General features: G+C 36.4%; 1 long non-coding RNA gene across 1 annotated transcript; it reads right to left on the bottom strand.

Moving 5' to 3' along the window:
• Positions 1 to 1,072: 1,072 nt before the first annotated feature.
• Positions 1,073 to 3,303, bottom strand: LOC144381243 (uncharacterized). The gene is made up of 3 exons (XR_013446129.1): positions 3,136 to 3,303; positions 2,166 to 2,327; positions 1,073 to 1,387 (listed from the first exon to the last, which is right to left on the bottom strand). It is a non-coding gene; the product is annotated as an uncharacterized LOC144381243 (long non-coding RNA).
• Positions 3,304 to 11,508: the final 8,205 nt, after the last annotated feature.

Genomic DNA, 11,508 nt, shown 5'->3' with positions numbered 1-11,508 from the left:
TATTTGTGTGTGTAGTGTAAGGAAATGGTCCAGGGCGCCTGGGTGGCTCAGTTGGTTAAGCGACTGCCTTCGGCTCAGGTCATGATCCTGGAGTCCTGGGATCGAGTCCCACATCGGGCTCCCAGCTCAACGGCGAGCCTGCTTCTCCCTCTGACCTTCTCCCCTCTCATGCTGTTTCTCTCTCTCTCACTCTCTAATACATAAATAAATAAAATCTTAAAAAAAAAAAAAAAGGAAAGGAAATGGTCCAGTTTCATTCTTCTGCATGTGGCTGTCTAATTTTCCCAACACCATTTGTTGAAGAGACTGTCTTTTTTCCATTGGACATTCTTTCCTGCTTTGTTGAAGATTAGTTGACCATAGAGTTGAGGGTCCATTTCTGGTCTCTCTATTCTGTTCCATTGATCTATGTGTCTGTTTTTGTGCCAGTACCATACTGTCTTGATGATTACAGCTTTGTAATAGAGCTTGAAGTCTGGAATTGTGATGCCACCAGCTTTGCTTTTCTTTTTCAACATTCTTCTGGCTATTCGGGGTCTTTTCTGGTTCCATACAAATTTTAGGATTAGAATAAAATAAAGAACAAGAACCATATGATCCTCTCAACAGATGCAGAAAAAGCATTTGACAAAGTACAGCATCCTTTCTTGATCAAAACTCTTCAGAATATAGGGATAGAGGGTACATAACTCAATAACCTAAAAGCTATCTATGAAAAACCTACAGCGAATATCATTCTCAATTGCCGGAGTCCAGCTCCAGCCAGGGTAGGTCTCTCATAGGAAAGGACGGCGTCGGCGAATGAGGAGACGCAGACACAGATTCAGGTTGCAAGCATCTCCTCCTGACAGCCTCGGGGGAACTTTATTTATATGTTAGGATATTTTTGTTTTTCCAAATCTTAGATCATTTTCTGGATTACAGCCATAGCCTTCTTTCATTTTTCCTTTGTAATGATTAACATGACCTTTATTGATTTCCACTTATTGGCTTTCGCTAAAACTAAAAAACAGTAGGCAAAGAGAAAGGTGCTAGACAGAGCGTGACTGTCTTGTTATTTTGTTCTATAGAAACTAATTCTTCGTGGAATTAGTTTCATTATGATTGCTTAGATAGGTGTAACTAAGATGAGTAGTCACTTTATCATGAAACCCCAGAAATATTCCCACAATTATTAAGATTGCCATAAACAAAATGAAAGAGAATAGCAGGAGCCAGCTGTGGAGTCTCCTGTTTTCAGGATCGTCCCCCATACTTGGACCTTGTCAAACAGCATGAGTAGCTTTTCTCGCGCCATCTCCCCCTTTTTTATTTTTGGCCTTCAGTTGCAAAGTCTTCAATTCCAAATGAATTTGTTTTATTCCTCTACTTAGTAATTTGACGAAGACTGGAAAGAGAAAGAAAAGGGAGATAATAATTAATGCTGATATACCTAGATTGATGAGGGATGGAAACCAGGCAGTCGTGGAGGTGTATTTCTGCAAAGTGGCAAGAAAGGAATCTGCAACTTCTGAGGCTGTGGCTGAGGACACATGTGCCAAACTAATGTCTTTAATTTTTTCTTGTAAGGAGTTTAAGTCCAAGGATACATTATCATTGCTCCATATTCCCAATAGGTGATTTTTGACATTGTCCCAAGGGACAGATGAGGAATCATAATGGTGGGGAGTAACACAGATCCATTAATATTGTGCATGGCATCTAGTGGTTAACTGAGTTTTGAGATTTTGAATTTGATTTCCTACATATAATATAGTTTCTTCTAAAACATTTAATCGTGCCTCAAACTTCTTGTCTATTTGTTCCTGCAAATAAAGTGCAGTTGAAATATTCTGGGTTAATCTATCCACATGATGTGCAGTATGTATTTCCTGTACTAAAACAGTTGTAGATATAGCAAAAGAACTTATGATTCCTATAAGAGCAGTAATACCTAATATAAGTGCTGCAATAAATCTCTTAGGGCGGCGTAAGGCTTTATCTACAAGTTGAATCATATACATGCCAGGATCATCATACCAATGTTCTCCTAATTTTACAGGTAACACTACATAAGGAGGTTGATGAACAACTATAAAGACAGTTGGTCCAACAGTTGGATCAATGCAATTAGTTAATGTACATTTTGAACAGGATACATAATAGGTATGATTAATCTTGTTTACCTGTAACTGGCCATGACCTTGCACCAAGAGAGCATGAGGGGGACCCACACATGCCGTGACCACCTCCATATGGTCAGGGTGTCTAGGCCTTTTTTAGTTCCTTTAAGACCTTATAAGGGAGGGGTTCCCACTGAGGTTCGTCCCATTCATCATCAAAAGTCACTGGAAAACATTTAAAGGTTAAATCCCCATCTCGCAAGGCCTCCTGTATTGCTCCCTTAAAGCCAATATTCTTAATAGGTGGCAAGGGTTTTTTACGAACTAAGGCCTTGTTCTGTGGAACTTTTAACTGTCTATGTAGATTAATCACAGAGCCGCATTCAGGGGCTGTGGCATTTGCAAAAAGTTCCCAATGTTGTTCAGGATATTTAGCAGCCTCCTCCTCAAGGGCTACCTCATCTTCGGAGGACAATTGATCGTCTCTCCCTTCAACTCTTTTACTATCTTTGTCCTCATCCTCTGATTTCATTTCATTTATTACCAGTACTTGAGAGGCTGATTTTTGTAATAGAGGTGTCTCTTCAGTGGGGGCAGCGTTATGTGTCTCCCATAATTTTTTGTGTAAAGCCTGTGAGCTAGGCATAAGATCTAACATATCTCTTAACAATGTCCGTAAAGAGAATGCCTCCACGGATACATTTTCAGGACCATGGTTAGAATAGTATAACAGCATTTCCTCCCCTATCTTGTTCCATGTTCTAATATCGAGACTACCATCTTTCGGAAACCAAGGGCAACAGGTCTCTACAAAGGTCAAAAATCTAGCCAGTTGAGCATGAATAACCTTAACACCTCTTTATTCAATCATATGCTTAATAATATCAATAAAGAGTCATCGTTCCTTTGACTCTTTATGGCCCATAGCTTCTCTAAGTTCTGTCTTTCTGCTCACTCTTACTCTCTATTCCTTCACAGAGGGGTCTGCAGTACCCACGAGCAGAGTCCTATCCATCCCTGTAGAAAGGCTTACCTAGTCGAGCCCCACACATTGGGCACCACTTGCCGGAGTCCAGCTCCAGCCGGGGTGGGTCTCTCGTAGGAAAGGACGGCGTCGGCGAATGAGGAGACACAGACACAGGGTCAGGGTGCAAGCATCTCCTCCTGACAGCCTCGGAGGAACTTTATTTATATGTTAGGATATTTTTGTTTTTCCAAACCTTAGATCATTTTCTGGATTATAGCCATAGCCTTCTTTCATTTTTCCTTTGTAATGATTCACATGACCTTTACTGATTTCTGCTTATTGGCTTTCGCTAAAACTAAAAAACAGTATGCAAAGAGAAAGGTGTTAGACAGAGCGTGATCGTCTTGTTATTTTGTTCTATAGAAACTAATTCTTCATGGAATTAGTTTCATTATGATTGCTTAGATAGGCGTAACTAAGATGAGTAGTCACTTTATCATGAAACCCCAGAAATATTCCCACAATTATAAAGATTGCCATAAACAAAATGAAAGAGATTAGCAGGAGCCAGCTGTGGAGTCTCCTGTTTTCAGGATCGTCCCCCATACTTGGACCTTGTCAAACAGCATGAGTAGCTTGGCTCACGCCACTCAATGGGGAAAAACTGAGAGCTTTCCCCCTAAGGTCAGGAACGCGGCAGGAATGTCCACTATCACCACTGCTATTCAACATAGTATTAGAAGTCCTAGCCACGGCAATCAAACAACAAAAAGAAATAAAAGGCATCCTAATTTGCAAAGAAGAAGTCAAGCTCTCACTCTTAGCAGCTGATATGATACTTTATGTGGAAAACCCAAAGGACTCCACCCCAAAACTGCTAGATCTCATACAGGAAGTCAGTAAAGTAGCAAGATATGAAATCAATGCACAGAAATCAGTGGCATTTCTATACACCAACAACAAGACAGAAGAAAGAGAAATTAAGGAGTTGATCCCATTTACAACTACACCCAAAACCATAAGATACCTAGGAATAAATCTAACCAAAGAGGCAAAGAATCTGTACTCAGAAAACTATAAAATACTCATGAAAGAAATTGAGGAAGACACAAAGAAATGGAAAAACCTTCCATGCTATGGATTGGAAGAACAAATATTGTGAAGATGTCAATGTTACCTAGAGCAATCTACACATTCAATGCATTCCCTATCAAAATACCATCCACTTTTTTCAAACGTTTTGTCTTAATAGTCCTTTAAACAAAACGATATCATCTCTTCCTGGTATCTCACAGGAATTTCTGAAAATGAAATCTGAGTATTTTAATAAATATTATTTGATTACAAGTCACCTATGAATGGATAAGGCTAAAAATTAGAATACCTATACTTTCAGTATTACTTTCAAGTAAGAATTAAAACATAACAGTTATCATTTAAAATTAATAGCAAAATTAAAATAACATTTTATTTACATATTTGTGCACCAATGAATGATGAAAAAAATGGCAAACATATTAACCTTTAAGAAATACTAAAATATTGACTAGTCATCATTCATCCATTAAGATATTTTCAATATTACGTTAAAAAGGTGTAATTAGTGGTGTGGATAAAAGGTATTTATTGAATGCCTACTATGTGTTAGGTGCTATTGGATGCACTGAGGAAATAACAGGGATGAAAACAGACAAACATATTTATCCTATCAGAGCATTATTCTTAGGGTGGAGGTGATGAATAAACAATAGATAGATAGATAGATAGACAGACAGACATTATCTTCAGAGAGCACTAAGGATATTGGAAAAAATAATGTGGCTGGATGTGGCAAATGGATAAAGAGGACCTAATTTGCTTTCTTAGATAGAGTAATCCAAGAAAGTCTCTTTGATAAGCTAATGATGAACAGAAACTGGAAAGAAATGGAGCAAAGGAGGCATATATCTGATGGAGGTGTGTTCTAGGCAGGGCAAACATGGGTTCAATCAAGATTTAAGCACAGACTGTATATTAAAAATATCCGTGGAAGACCAGAAAGAAATCTCCATTTTGATGTTAAGAATAAGAATGGAGATTTTGCTCTAAATGTACATAATTCTGAAGAAATTCCTAAATTCTATATAAGGAATTTGCCACAAATATTTGTTATGTGGAGATGAAATATAAAATAACAATTGAATATCTTTTTTTAGTCTTTAGTTTTAAAAATACCAATCATTTAAAATATTCATGAACATCTAATAAAGCATTGTTTTTAAATTGGTGATAGTAAATAAATAGGACCCGTTCCTTGCTATGATGAGGTCTAAAATAAAATTGAGAAGATAAAGTATATACAAATGGTTACATAACTCAAAACAGAAAACTATATGGGTGCCAAATAGTAGCTTTATTTAACTATTTTATTGAGAATATGTAGAGATCACATGAAGCAAAAGTAGTCAGAAAACAGGGTATTAGGAAAAATGACAATGTCAAATATTATCAGGAGAATGTAAGCTCTTTAAGGAATTTCTTGAACCACTCTTTTCAAAAGATGAAGAAAATATAAATATCTTTCATTCCTTAAATTTATTTGTGCAGTGTCAGGAATTGTCTTTAACGTGAGAGATACTTAAGGAATTTTTTTTAGAAATTTCCAAAAAATATCCTTCAGAATTGTTTTTTTAAGGAATTGATAAAACTACAGGAGACTTAGAAAAAAATATATAAAATTAATTCCTATATATGATTATAAAGAACAAAAAAACCCAACAAGCTTAATTGTAAAATGTTTGCCTATATGAACTGGACCAAGTCCATGTAAATCTTGCAAATATGCATCTGAATGTACAATTCAGTGTGAATTCATGGGTAGCACTCTGCCCATGTCTCCAAGTCTATGGGTTTCTTTATGGGAAGAAACAAACATTAGTTGCCTTCATTATCCATAGTCTCACAATAAAGTGTGTACAAATAGAAATTTAAAATGCTTATTGAACAAATGCTTGAATATAATACATCTTACAGTGGAGCTAAAAATGAATCTTGATTTCATATGATAAGCCCTGACTTTAATTCACTCCTCTAATTATGTGAAATAATACTTCTCTGAGGTTGGATGGTTTTTAAATGAAAACTTGTATCCACCTCTCACATGTCAACACTTTCTAATATTGTCTGAAATGAAGTAGAATGACAAAGGCTGGGATGTGACATTTACACCTCGGATAAAAAAAGGGAGGGCTGGGCATTTGAGAACTTCTCTTTTTGAGGAACTTCTAATGATTTTTTTAAAAATATACATTTGGCTGCTTTTATAATTTCAGAAATAATAAGTATAATACCTTATAATTAAAGACAGATACTTAGCGGGTTCAAAATTATTCTTAGCAGAGCTAACTTGTGACCACAATAAAATCAAATATTATTAGAACGACTAGTAAATTCCAAGATCAATGTTGGTCACTGTAGACAAGGACAAAACTCCTAGTCAAGAAATTAGTTTTTTTAAACGTAATTTGTCAAATCACTATACCTAAATCTAGAAAACTTGTTTAGCATGTAACAAAATGTCCATACTAATAATAGAATTACTAGGAGATATAGAAATGAAAACTGGTATTACATGTTTTAGACTGAAATAATTGGAAAGGATTCAAAAATAGAGAGGAGTTTTTAGTTGGACTTTAAAGTAGGGGGAGCAATCAATTTTGAGGAGGAAAAATATCAAGATTTATATAGATAGATAGATATCAGAAAAATCTTTCAACAACAAACTCTAGGCAAATGTATTTAATCATCATGTAATGAATCTATGTTGGACAAGAAATAGATTTTTTTTTAAGATTTATTTATTTATTTTAAAGAGAAAGAGAGAGAAAGAACAACAAGCATTAGCAGGGCAGGGGCAGAGGGAGAGAGGGGGAGGGAGACAAGCAGAATCTCCATCTAGTGCTGAGCAGGGAACCTGGCGCAGGGCCTGATCCCAGGACCCTGAGATCATGACCTGAGCTGAAATCAAGAATCCGACACTCAACTGAATGAGCCACCCAAGTGCCCTGACACGAAAATATTTTTAAACTGCGTTGTGTTGTCCGCCTCAAAATTGTCCCTCCTATATTATGTTGATTTTGGCCCAAAGTATTTATAATAGAATCAGCGTATGGATATAGAAAAAAGAGAGGCAACCTGAAGAATTCATTTCTTTGAAAATTAACTTGTTTTTCTAGACGTTAGAATATATAGAACAAAGAATGCCTCTCTGCCCTATTGGAGTTCACATTCTGACGCAGGTCAAAACAATTTTTCTGTGAAGAGCCATAAAGTGAATATTTTCAGCTTTAGGGCTCCTACATTTCTGTTAATATACTTAACTCTGCCATCGCCCTAGATAATACACCATTCTATGAGTAATGCTGTGTTCCAATAAAATTTTGTTTACAAAACCAAAAATCAGGCCAGACCCAACCACAACTGAGGTTGTAGTTTGCCAACCTCAGTTCTAGCAGTATTTTTTCTAATATGCTAGAAGGTGACAAGTCATCAGGAGAAAACAAAAAGGGACAAGGTTAGGGGAATGGAGGAAGGAGAGTAGATTACAATAGTAAACAGCATGGTCAGAATGGATCTCATTAAGAAGGCACTATATGTTAAGGTATTGAGGAAAGTGAGGAAGGAAGCTATACATCCAGCTGAAAACATTACTCCAGGGGGATGGAATGCCCAGTGCACAGGACTATGCCTGTCCCGCTTTGAGATGAGCAAGGAGGCCAGAGTTTCTGTAGTGGAAGGAGAGAACGTGGAACAGAAGATGCTGTCAAAGAATTTTCAGTGTGTAAGACTGTGTAAGTCCTTATTTGCCAATGCACGGTTGCTTGTTTCTACTCTGAAGTATAGAGCTGTCATGCATAACAGTATAAAATAAAACCTATGTGCAGTTATTCAATTGCAACTTCATATTAAAATTGCATTACTTCATATCATTGCTGAGAGGAATACTTTAGATAATGTCAGTAAATAGTAGAATATCTAGCAGATAGTAGTGTTCAATAGCTATGAATATTGGTGTTCTTGTTTCTGTTACCACCGGTAATCAGAGTGAGTATAAAAAGTAAATCTGGTGAGAATAAGAAAAATCACAGAGTTTGGAGACAGAGAGGTGACTGTCAGAGAATGCAATTATATTATTTCTCTATCTTGATAACATGTGCCTTGACTGGCCACTAGGTTCATAAGGCAGAATGTTTGCAAAATGACACAGTTATTTTCCAACTGCTTTTGAGAACAGTTGCAACATGGTTTTGACATTCCTTCCATTGACAGATGAAGCCTATTTGTCTATTTTTCCACCCACTGAATATGGATTGGCTTTGTGACTTGCTGTGGCCAATAGAAAGTAGCGAAAAAGGGACCTTCCAGTTCTGACAGGTTGTTGTTTAAATTACTGAGTTTTGAAGTGGTTTGTACAGAGTGAAGAATAAATAATAAAGCTAATGTATAGCTTGTAGATTTCTTGAAACTGGAAAAAGAAAGGCTGAACTGCAAGCAATTGGGTTTGGGAATAATTTTGATTAAAAAAGAAAAAGGTGCCAGGTCAGTTGAATTGTATCTCAGAAAATCCCTGACTTATTTCCAAGATACGCAAATAATGAGGCCCTGGGGAATCTTTTAACTATTTCACACATATAGTTTTGCATAAACCATGTTTTTCTGGATTAAAGTATTTGAAGAAATTTTAGGTATAAACATATAGATTCCTCAAATAAAAGAAAGTTAGCAAATTAAATTATCAAGAAATATATATTAAGCAAAAACATTCAGGGCTCTCTATTATGGGGATAAAGGCTTGGTGGAAATTATAACTTTTAAAGATACAAAAGCTATGGATATTTTCCTTAAGGAGTATTTTGATTATCTCCCTAAAGCAAGGATAATTTTATTTTCTCTCACAGTTTCTGTGGGTCAGGAATTCAGAAAGTCCTCCATGGGTGTTTCTGGTTGAATTTCTCCTGTAATTGCCTTCAGGTAGTGGCCAGAGCTGAAGCAGCAGGGGCCTGGGGCATCTGTAAATTCTTCCTTTTTCTCAATCTCCTTCCCTCATACACTTCTTTCCTTCTCTCTCTCTTTCTCACATCCTCTTTATCTTCATGTATTCTGAAAGCCTCTCCATGTGGTCGCTCCTCATGGACTAGTTGGGGTTTCCCCATACCATGGCAGACAGAGAATAGTAGGGTCTCTTATACTATGGCTCAGGGCTCCAAATCTGTGTCCAATCAGGGGAGGCAGAAGGTCCATTGCCCTTTATGACCTAGCTTCCCAACTCATGCAATGTCTCTTCCACCAAATCCAATTGGCTTCAAGGGAGTGATAGATGATTCTGATTCACGGGGTGAAGGATTATTCTCTATCCATCATAGAAGAACACATCCACCACCTAGAAGAACATGTGATCTGGAAATTATTGTTGTGGACTTCTCTCTAAAATGCTGCCTGCCACAAGAAGCAGTGTAATCAGTCCAAATATTATAAACAAATATCTCTTTCTCTCTGCACAACCCGAGGTAGAATTGCTTCTTCCAAGGGAGCATGAGATATTACCAATATTTTAAGATATCATACACTCTTTTCAAATAATACTTCTCTTTTGATCCTAATTTTGTAGCTACTTTGAATGGCTCTAGGTGGACAGGATCTAAACGAAAACTTTTTTTCAATATTATGAAACTATCTAGACACTGGCACTAGCAAATTAGCAAGCTGCTCAAAAATATCTGGGGGTATCTTGGAAGGAGAATATTAGATATAAGGTAAACTGTAGATTATTTATTGAAACAATCACATCAGGATTTAAATATATACACATTATCTTTATTTCAATTAACTATAAAAATATTCTTTTTATTTTCATGGTGGATGTTACAATAATTGTCTTGGGCATGTGAACTAGCACTTTTTTCTTCTCCATCATGAAAAATACTGGAATATGATAGTTTTTTTAATAGAATTTAAAATCTATGGAAAATGGGAAATTAAGATGACAAATGTAGTATTATTTTGTTTATGCTACCAATTGTAGAATTTCTTGTGAAATAGTAAAAATAAAATGTGTCTTCAAAGGAAATTATTAAAAAATAGACTTTTCTAGGGGCGCCTGGGTGGCTCAGTCAGTTAAGCAGCTGCCTTCGGCTCAGGTCATGATCCCGTGGTCCTGGGATTGAGCCCCGCATCGGGCTCCCTGCTCAGAAGAGAGTCTGTTTCTCCCTCTCCCTCTGCCTGCCACTCTGCCTACTTGTGCTCTCTCTCTATCTCTCTGTCAAATGAATAAATAAAATCTTTAAAAAAAAATAGACTATTCTAATTTTCAGTTCAGGAAAGATGTTATCAATGTTATATATGGAAAAATTCTACTGTTTTCAATAAACATACATATCAGCATACACGTTATGTTCTGATTATGAAGATATTTATAAATAATTTTATATATTATCTTAGCACTGCTATTTCTTATTACTAAATATTAGTGTAATTTCCTGTGTTTCCCAGAAAGAAAACACTGTTGTAACAGAGGTAAATGCTTTTTAGTGAAAGGTTTCTTGTGAAATATTGCAAATTATTCTCTATTTGAAATCTCAGTCAAATGAAAAACAGATGTATTTACCCAAATCTTTACCTAGCTCAACTTAAAACATTTTATGTTACCAGAAGAGAAGTTTCTTGAAGGCCAGGATTTTTGTTTGCATTATTTACTGATACATCCCAAGCACCTAGAGTCATGTCTGTCTTATAGAAAACTACCGTAACAAGTATTTTGGGTACCAGCATCACATCCCTTTGGCTAATCTCTGATTTCAGCTCAGCTGTGCCAAAAGTTATGATTCATTTTGGGACTGGCATCAACTTCAAGCATACCTGTTGGTTTTCCACGTGTGCCCCGGGATCTTCCCCAGGACTTCTAGAGCTCTGGATCCTGGTGAAGTTTTAGGCCAGAAGTATGGGGAACAGCTCTCCTAGGTTAATAGATGGAATCATTTCTCAATTGAATGTTCCTGGAAGGCATTCCTTATGCTTCCCAATAAAGCATACTATTGTAAAGCACATAGGGTCACCTTCCAAATAAATGAGTTCATGCTAGTCCTTGTTTATTATTTTTTTTTGAGGGGAACAGGGAAGTATGGACCTAAATTAAAGCAATATTCTATAGCTACATATATTTAGTGAAAATGTTTGCTTTGTTTTGAAAAAAAAAGTTTCTGGCAAGTCAATTTTTTAAATTGTATACGGCATCCTTCATTTTTAGAATGCATTCCCTCGCCAAAGTGAGGATCTTCAAATTCACATAGAGAGAGTTGCATAAAACACATTCTCTTATAATTGCAGTAAAACAAAGTTTGAGACAAGTGCTTCTATGCCTTTTAGTAAAGAAAAAAAAAGGTTTGAAGGAAGAATGACATAGAG

Source organism: Halichoerus grypus, chromosome 3 (genome assembly GCF_964656455.1).
Source record: "Halichoerus grypus chromosome 3, mHalGry1.hap1.1, whole genome shotgun sequence".
In the NCBI taxonomy this organism is placed as follows: domain Eukaryota; kingdom Metazoa; phylum Chordata; class Mammalia; order Carnivora; family Phocidae; genus Halichoerus; species Halichoerus grypus.
Note: the sequence above shows the minus strand (reverse complement) of the source record. Positions and strands in the feature narration are given on the sequence as shown.